The sequence below is a fragment of the Rattus norvegicus genome, chromosome 19 (assembly GCF_036323735.1).
Source record: "Rattus norvegicus strain BN/NHsdMcwi chromosome 19, GRCr8, whole genome shotgun sequence".
Lineage (NCBI taxonomy): Eukaryota > Metazoa > Chordata > Mammalia > Rodentia > Muridae > Rattus > Rattus norvegicus.
In genome coordinates this window covers 34089403-34098807 of record NC_086037.1, presented here as the reverse complement: position 1 = coordinate 34098807, position 9405 = coordinate 34089403, and the positions used below count along the sequence as shown (strand labels likewise).

The 9405-nt window shown below is 45.0% G+C and overlaps 1 long non-coding RNA gene across 1 annotated transcript; it reads left to right on the top strand.

The window, feature by feature from the left end:
* The first annotated feature begins 2299 nt into the window (after positions 1 to 2299).
* On the top strand, positions 2300 to 7975 carry LOC134483297 (uncharacterized). The gene is made up of 2 exons (XR_010060116.1): positions 2300 to 3115; positions 4316 to 7975. It is a non-coding gene; the product is annotated as an uncharacterized LOC134483297 (long non-coding RNA).
* Positions 7976 to 9405: the final 1430 nt, after the last annotated feature.

Genomic DNA, 9405 nt, shown 5'->3' with positions numbered 1-9405 from the left:
ACAGGACCACATGTACTAAAGGGAAGCTCAAAGCATTTCCATTAAGATGAGGATCAAGACGAAGGTGTTCACTCCCCGCCCGCCTTATTCAATAATAGCTCTCCAAGTCTTGGCTACAGCAGTAAGACGAAGAAGGGAAACACAAGGGATGCAAACGGGAACTGAGGAAATCAAGGCGTCGGTTTGGTTGATGCTTTGAAGGTGGTGAAGAGACCCTTAAGAGTCCATGAGAAATCTGTCAGAACTGAGAAGACGGTATAAGCAGATCGGAAGGGCACCAAATCAACGTACAAAAGATTAGCAATCCTTCCACACAGCAATGCTAAGCACACCAAGAAAGAAACAGGGGGGGCCGATTTCATTCACAGTAGATGCAAAAATCAAACAAAATGGACAAAGGAACAAAGGTCCTGGACTAAACTTACTGAAGGAAGTGAAAACATATACAACATATATGCAAACTTCAAAACAAGGAAGAAGGAAATTGAGGAAGACACTACAAGATTGAAAGACAAACAAAACTCCCAAAACCAACCAGCGCCGCCACCAATCATCTATCCAAAAAAAAAAAAAAAAGTTAAAAGAAAGAAAGAATGGAAGGAAGGAAGAAAGAAAAAGGAAGGGGAGGGTGAGGGAAACAGGAGGAAAAATATGATAAAAGTACAATATGTATGTTAAGAGAAAATCCCCTTCTTAGGTATAACTAATTGTCTTAGGGTTTTACTGCTGTGAACAGACACCATGACCAAGGCAACTCTTATAAGGACAATATTTAATTGGGGCTGGCTTACAGGTCCAGAGGTTCAGTCCATTATCATCAAAGCGGGAACATGGCAGCATCCAGGCAGGGATGGTGCAGGAGGAGTCGAGAGTTCTACATTTTCACCTGAAGGCTGCTGGTGGAAGACTGGCTTCTAGGAAGCTAGCAAAAGAGTCTTAAAGCCCAAGCTCACAGTGACACACATACTCCAAGGGGCTCACACCTGCAAATAGTGCCAGTCCCTGGGCTAAGCATATACAAAAAGTCACATATATGTTAATCAAGAACCTTAAAGAACCATTTAATACTTAGAAGTGCATTTAACCAAGGATGTGAAAAACTGTAATGGAAACCACAAAACTTTCCTGAAAGAGGATATGGGTAGAAAGTCATCCCATCTTCACAGATTATAAAATATTCTCAAAGTGTCAGCATTACTCAAAGTTATCTGCATTAATGAATGATTAGCAACATTTTTTTTTCATCGCGATATTTTTGCAGCCCTGTTCACTATACCCAGCTTACGGGATAGCCTGTTTCCATCAATGGATGAATGGATAAAGAAAATACAGCAGATATACACAACAGAGCATTAGTCAGCCATGAAGAAGGAAAAAGGCACATTATAGCAGGAAACAGATTAAAGTGGAGACCACCATGTTTAGTGAAATAAGCCAGGCCTAGAAAAACAAATGTCATATTTTTCTCTCAGATGCAGAGCCTAGATTTAAACCCACGTAACTACAAGGGGACTACCAGATAATAGGAAGGAAACTACTGGTGTGTGTGTGTGTGTGTGTGTGTGTGTGTGTGTGTGTGTGTGTGTGTGAGAGAGAGAGAGAGAGAGAGAGAGAGAGAGAGAGAGAGAGAGATGTGGGGGCTGATCCAAAAGCATTACATACATGTGTGAGATTGTCATAATTAAACCCCTTATTTTGTACAATTAATACTCACTAATAAAGACCCAGCCACTTACAGTTAAAACAGATCAAACAATTTTAGAGAATTTTTTTCACCATCTAAATAATCTTTACTTCTAAATTTAAAAAAAAAAGGAAATTTGAAAGTCTTTCCCACTCATAAATTCCAGAAAAGTGACAATTGAATAAAAAAGTCCCCAGAGGGTAGATTGTCCCCAACTCCAATGTTTGTCATCTAAAACAGTGGTCTTCAACCTTCCTAATGCTCCGACACTTTAATACAGCTCCTCATGTGGTGGTGACCCCCCAATCAGAAAATCGTTTTTGTTACTACTTCTTAACTGTAATTTTGCCACAGTTATGAATGTCAGTGTAAACAACCGAGTTTCCAGACGGTCTCAGGTGACCCTCATGAAAGCGTTCACAGCCCTCCGGTTGAGAACCACTGACCTTTGGCAAGGTCATTAATATTTCTGAATGAATGTTATGGAGACCATTGTGTCTGACTTCAGCAGGGAGGAGCTTACAGAGGGCAGGCCATTTACAGAGAGAGAAGCCACCCTGCCCACTCATTCAGGAAACGGTCTAGGAGTTAGCCTCACCTCAGGGAGTTGTTTTTTTATAATTGTAAAACATTCATAACATAAACTTTACCACTTCGGCCATTTTAAGTGTTAATTAAATAGCATTAATTACATTTAAATTGCAACCAACCACCGCTTCTGTCCATGTCTATAACACTTTTTTTTTTAAATCTCAAAGGGGGACCGCGTGCCTACTGAACACTGCTTTTAGGGTATCCCTGTTTGTTCCAGCCTCGGATTGCTAGTCTGTACTCCCGGAGTCTCCAAGCCTGTGACTTTTACAGTAGTCTCAGAGAAACTGTAGCACCCGCTTTTGCATCTGGCTTTGCTTTCTCATTTAACGTGAAGAGGCCTTCAGCCAGCGTCTTCTTCCTTTGCAGAGAGAGAGAGAGCTTTTGACCACGGTGTCAGTGACCCAGGGAAGCTATTATAGGAGCAATTTCTGGCACAGTGCAGGGCAGGCGAGCTAGTATCAGCTTGAAGGAAGGAGCTCTCAGAGGACACCTGCCTGACCGGATGTCCTTTCCAGCGTGGCCCATTTCTCTGTGGTTTCTGTGAATGGAGGCAGCAGAAGGGAGGGGCGACCTGATAGATGCTGAGCGGCCTCTGTGGACCTTCGCTTATTCATTCCATCTTGCTGTCATCTCAAAAGAAGGAAACCTGACCAGGAGGGTGGGTTCTGTCACCATGACAACAAAACAAACCCACGGATGAGGATAAGTAGAGGAAAAGGATCCTTGGGTGATGGTGCTTTGCAGGAGGCCTGTGTCTATACCGCCTTCCCTCACAGAGGCTTTCACCTCCTCGTCCTCAGCTTGGATTTCCTTCTTCCTCTCTTGCTTTAGACCCAGGTGAGCAAGTAGGACTGGTGGCAATCCCTTCAGCACTGCCAATTGGCCTCCTGAGTAGGAGCTGGCCAGCCAGCCAAGGGAGCCTCCCCACCAGGGGTGCGGCGTGGAGTGTAGAGCTCCAGCTTCCAGCCTCCCCGGGCCGTGTTTACACTGCCACACTGTGCAAATTGGAGAGTTTCTCTCCGTGAACATCTGGGAGGACCAGCTGGACACGTGTTTCTCCTCGCATTAATTTAGGCTCCTAATTAATCGTGCAAAAACCCAAACCAAATAATCAGGAACCGGGACTGAAAATAATCATTAGCCCCACCCCGCGGCGCACACATTTCAATGAGAACTTGGCCCAGGTGATGGGGGCTTGCTTGGCTCAGGGGCTGTGGTGTGGAATTGTGGTTCTACACTGGGAGTTCACCGAGAAAGAAATGCCAGGAAAACGGCCATCTGCCTTGGGCAAGGCATCACCAAAGCCAAAGGATGGGATCCGTATCCAATAATTCCTAAGGATGCCTTCCCTGAAGCAAGTGCATTAGATTCCATGGTGTCCGCTGGCCTGAGTTCAAACCCTCCCTGCGGCAGCAGCTGCTGTTCGGCTCTCTATCCTCAAGTTTTCTCCTCCGTAGAATGGGAGCGCAACGTCACCTGTCTCACAAGGCTAATGTGACGACTAAGAGGATTTATATCAAGTGTCTTGTTTAGTTTTGACCGTGGCACACCCTAATCTTAGTCAGTGGTTGCCATTCTTGTCACGTGTCACACCAATAACCTCTATCATTATTAGTCACGCTAACAATAGAAACGTTAACGGAAAGTGGGAGTAGAGTCCTTTAATCCCAGCCCTAGGGAGGCAGACACAGGTAGATCTTTGAGTTTGAGGCCAGCCTGGTCTACCAAGAGAGAGCTCCAGGATGGCTAGGATTACACAGGGAAACCCTGTCCTGATCCCCTCCCCCTACAATAGAAAAGTTAGGAGCTTAGGGTACCATATCAACAAACCCTAAGATTATATTTATATCAACAGCTCATGATCATAAAAATACTTTCCTTGTCTCTGTCATCTGTCTTGGGCCATAAGAATCCAGCTGCATGCATAGTTGTGGTCCTCTGATGTGAGATGCGTCTCGTTTTGATAGTATTGTAGACTAATACTCCACTTAAGCCCTACAGCGCCAGGAACAATGACTGACACTTTTATCTGCATAGGGGACATTGTCCTGGCCAGAGGGAAGTGGCTGTGTTGGGTGACTTGAATCTGGAAAATGCTTGGCTTCACAATCTTCTCATACGCTGAGAGCAGGGCTCCCGGAAAGACTTATGGTGGTTCAAGGGCATCTTGCACATCAGATAGCTGTGGAAAGGCTGATGCTGTCCAAGAGAACTCAAGGCCCATGAACTGTGCTGTGCTGCACTTGGGGTTACAGGGAGTAAGTAGGCTTGGGTTACTTATTTTTTGTACTGGTACTGCAGCCTGGAGTGTAGTCTAGGTATACTAGTTAGAGGGACAGAATTTATAGAATGAGTGAGTGTGTGTGTGTGTGTGTGTGTGTGTGTGTGTGTGTGTGTGTAAAGGGAGGGTTATAAGAATGGCTTACAGGCTATGGTCCAGCTAACCCAACAATGACTGTCTACCAACAAAAGTTACAAGAATTTAGTAGTTTTTCAGTCTGTGCATCAGGGTGAAAGTCTCACTGGTCTTCAGTATACATCAGAATCCCAAAGAAGTCGGCTCTAATGCCAGTGAAGGAGTGGACTTGCCACTGAGAGTGAGGGCAAGCAGGCAGAGAGCAAAAAGAAGGCAGAGCCTTCTTCCAAGTCCTTATCTAGGATTGCCAGCAGAAGGTGTGGCCCAGATTAAAGGTGGATCTTCCTGCCTCAAAGATCTGGATTAGAAGGGGATCTTTCCATGTTAAATGATTTAATTAAGAAAGCCAAACCAACCAAACAAACAAAAATCCCCAAGCAAGCAAACAAGCAAACAAACGAACAAAAAAAATCCCTCACAAGTGTGTCCAGTCATTTGGGTTTTAGTTAATTCCGGAGGTAGTCAAGTTGACGACCAAGAATAAATAGTCTTCACACTAGGCAAAGCACTCTATCTGAGAACTCCAGATTCAGGCCTTTTCAAGATTTAAGGCAGGGTCTTGCTAAGATGCTCAGCCTGGATTTGAACTCACTGCAGCCCAGGCAATGCCTAGAACTTGAGGTCCTCCTGCTTCAACCTTCCAAGTAGCTGGGCAGCAGGCGTGGGCCATCCACACAGCTCTTTGAGGGTGGATTGATTTCATTCATTCTTCATTCATTCACCTCCTCCTCTTCCTTTTTTGTTTGCCTGCTTGTTTGTTTGTTTTTTAGTATTTTGGAATAAAAAAGATAGCTTTATTCAGGTTCATTGTGCTACATTGGAGACCAGAAAGACATTTGTAATTATTCACATAGTGTAACATTTCAAACAACCTATGCTGAAAATTGGTAACTGAGTTTCCTCTTACTTTTCTCTGCGATTTCCCCAACAGACAGGCTGGGAGAGATCAATAGATACAGAGGTACAGCAATGAGAAACATTCTGAAACCGTTGAAAGAACAAGGAATATCTCTGTGTATTCAGAGAATATTAAATCATATACAAATGCTTTCCACAACATAGTCACCTTTTTCTTTATCTCCTCAAAGACCCCTGAAATGCAGTGGGAAGGAAACACTCGCCTTGAGGTGAGTGAGCTTTGAGCTGCCGTCTTAGCCTGGAGTTGTGACTCTTTTTACCTCTTACATCTAGCTCCTTCTCCTGCTTCAGACACCTCCCAGTTCCCAGGTCTACAGAGTCCTGTCCCCTACAATACTCCCCAGGGGTCCTCCAGGGCTCCTCCCAGTCAGGCTTCAGAACCTTTGACTTTTCTGGCAGGAAGTTCCCACTCAATGAGCCTTTACTCAATTTCTCTTTTGTGAATTCTACCATCCGTCCCCCCCCCCAATAACTTACACCTGTTCCAGAGGAATAGGGCATAGGAGGCCTCTGTCGCTTTAATTTGATGTTCTAGACAGTTTATGGCTCTCTGACTAGAGGTCTGATGGGTTTGTGTGTCTGTCAGGGAAGAACATCCAGGCTGAACTGGGAAGACAGAGTCACTGCTCAGAGCCACCTAAGCAAATCTCCACAGGTGCATGCTCTCCCTACAGTGCGAGCCCAGTTCTCTGACATGATGCCCTAGTCTCCTGTCAGATCACCTCTCCTTTGACCATTGGGTTTATGTCACTTGGCTTCCTGCCTGTTCATAGGACCCTACATGTCCTGGCCAATGATGGCAACTTTAAGTGACACTGACTTGTTTTGCCTCACACTCTCTTCTAGGTATCATGGGAGAAACAGGTCCTTGAAAAGTTCCCTCCCCATCCATCTAACTGCTCCATTCCCAAGCACCAGGCCTCATGACTCACCTCCTGTCAACAAAGAAGGCAGTCAATATGTAAGCTTCCAAAATGTTACGTCAGAGCTGAAAGCTGCTCATGCCTGGGAGTACGATGGGGGAGCCCATACAAAGGCACATAAAGGCCTGCCAGGATGCTGCCTTCCGGTAATCCCAACACCCAGGAGACTGAGGCTGGAGAGTCCTGGGTCTGGGATACATAGTAAAACCTTGTCTCGAAACAAAACAAAAAGAAAAAAAAAGAATGAAAACAAACAGATGTAGGATTTTTGGCGGTAAACAGAGGAGAGAAACCTGGCAGCTCTAAAGGTTTTGTGCCTGCAGCTGTCAGTACCAGAAACACTCAGCTCAAGCAAGAGAGGTTGTCATTGCTGGTGCTTGCAAGTCAAATGGGAAGGGTTCCGGCTGAGCTGCCTCCCGAGGTTGGATGATGTCACTAAAGACCCACTTTCTAATGGCTTTCAGTGGCTTTGTAAACTTACGATTTCATTATTTGAATCCAGAAGGGAAGAGAGAAATGCCCTGTTTCTGGTGTTTTCTAGAAAATTTTTTCTACCCTTAAACTGACTGAGGTGTCTCACGATCAACTTCCAGCCAATCACCATGGCCACAGGTAGGGAATGTGCTGATGGAAAGATCAGGTGGCTCCTAGAATGGGGGAAGTTGACTCCCTCAGAAAACCACAGGCTTTCAAGTAGAAACCAAGAAAGAAAGCACAGGGACACATGCTCTGGAAGCCACCACCAATGTGCATGTGTTAGATGGAGCATGGGAACCAGAAACTGATCATCAAAGCAGCTCCCTGGATGAATGGAAGGAAATTACCAGTGTCTGTGTGCATGAGTGCTGTGGCACTGGGAGCTGGCCTCTGCCAAGAGCAGGGGAGGAACGTTTGGTTGGAATTTTGCAGTCTTTCTGCCAGTTTTTGGGCAGGTACACAGTTGGGCTGTGAATACATGCTTGCAGGTGTCTTTGGAATGGATACCAGAGCCACAAGCTGGTGCCTTGCTTGGCCACTCCCATGGCCAGGGCCCCATCGTCCCCACACAGGCGTGGCAGCATGAATGTCTACTCATTACATTTCCTTGTAATCTGGACATTAATCCAAGCTCAAGGAATGCAATGTTAACCCACACAATGCACTAGAAGCAACCTCGAGCCTTCTGGACGTCACGGGTTAGCAGCACAGTCCCCTGTAAGGGCTTGTTTACTTATGCAATGCACAGGTTTTACTTGGTTCAATGTACTGTGTTACAACAACCTAGCAATTTGCATGTTCTTCCTGATTATCTGGTAATTAAACCCAGTAAGTACAAACATACTGTAATTATCGTGTAACCGACCATCTGGACGGAGGGATGGGAATAACTGTGTATTTACGCTATAACTGTATGATAATTATGACGTAATGGAATGATCCAAGAAAGAGGATTTGCCGAGAGTCACAGACATGCCTTATCGTGTTTCTAGAATTAATTCTAGCATTAATTTTCTAGAAATAGCCAGCACTGAAGGGCAGGCAACATGGCTGATGAAGCCTATCCAAATGGAGGCACGGAAGGCATTGCTTCAGATGAACTAATAAGGAAGCAGAGACTGAGGAGGAATCCAGTGCGCCCACTCATTTATTTGGATCCTGTTTACACTTCATTGGACATCGCTAAGCATTTGTTTATTTGAGCCGTTCCCCCATTTACATCAGACAAATCAGTGCCCATCAGCAAATGAGAATGTGTTTAAAATTGGTTGATATGTTTTGTTTTATAGGTCTCAGATTCTTGGAGGATGAAATAGGGTGTTCGGCCACAAAAACAGTCTGCAGACAATAGCATTTTGTACTGTTGTAAAAGGGTTTGTAAAGCATGCTTGCCCTGCTGGACGGAACGGCGGCTGTAGTATCCTGCCCAGTGGGTGTGCTTAAACGTTAGGCATCACAGAGTGATATGTACCCCGGAAGAGAGGAAAGAAAGAGGTGAACGTGGGGCATGAAGATACCCAAGATGCAGACATCTGAGTTATAAGGCATGAACCCAGGTGTCCCTGTCAAGTTTCGGATGCTGGCAAGGCCCTGCACATCACATAATGGTTTCTTACAAGAATTTTAAGATTAAGATGATTGAAAGCACAATCAACATATATTATATATGCATATATTATACATATATTATATATACATATATTATACATAAAGTAGATGTGGATTCAGGATTTTTTCTTTTAATTTTTTTCTTCCTCTTTCTTCCATTCTCTCCCTCCCTTTCCTCTTCTTCCTTCTCCTCCTCTCCTTCCCTTTCCTCTTCTTCCTTATCCTTCTTTCCCTCCTCCTCCTCCTCTTCTCCCTTCTCCTCCTCTCCCTTCTTCTCCTCTCCCTTCTTCTCCTCTCCCTTCTCCTCCTCTCCCTTCTCCTCCTCTCCCTCCTCCTCCTCTTCTTTCTCCTCCTTGTCTTCATTTTTGGTAGGGTCTTGCTATGTAACCCATGTAGGCCTCAAACTCAAGATCTTCCTGGCTCAGCCTGCCACGTGCCGGGTTCTAGGTCTACGGACATGTGCCCCCATGACTGGCGTCCATTTGAATCTTATATTTTTGTTCTGGGAACCCAAAGGAGAAACATATGGAGGAGGCGCTTGCAGACCATCTTTGTAGGGTATGGGTGCCTCTTTCGGATGACCTTTGACACTGGATACTTGCTATTCATGTTCTACCCAGAAGAGCATTCTTCAAGATACAGCGACATGCTACATTTTCCATGATGACGTCTTTCCATGCTTTATTGTTGTTTGTCTGTCCCTGCGTGTGTGTGTGTGTGTGTTTGTCTGTCCCTGCATGCGTGTGTGTGTGTGTGTGTGTGTGTGTTTGTCTGTCCCCTGCATA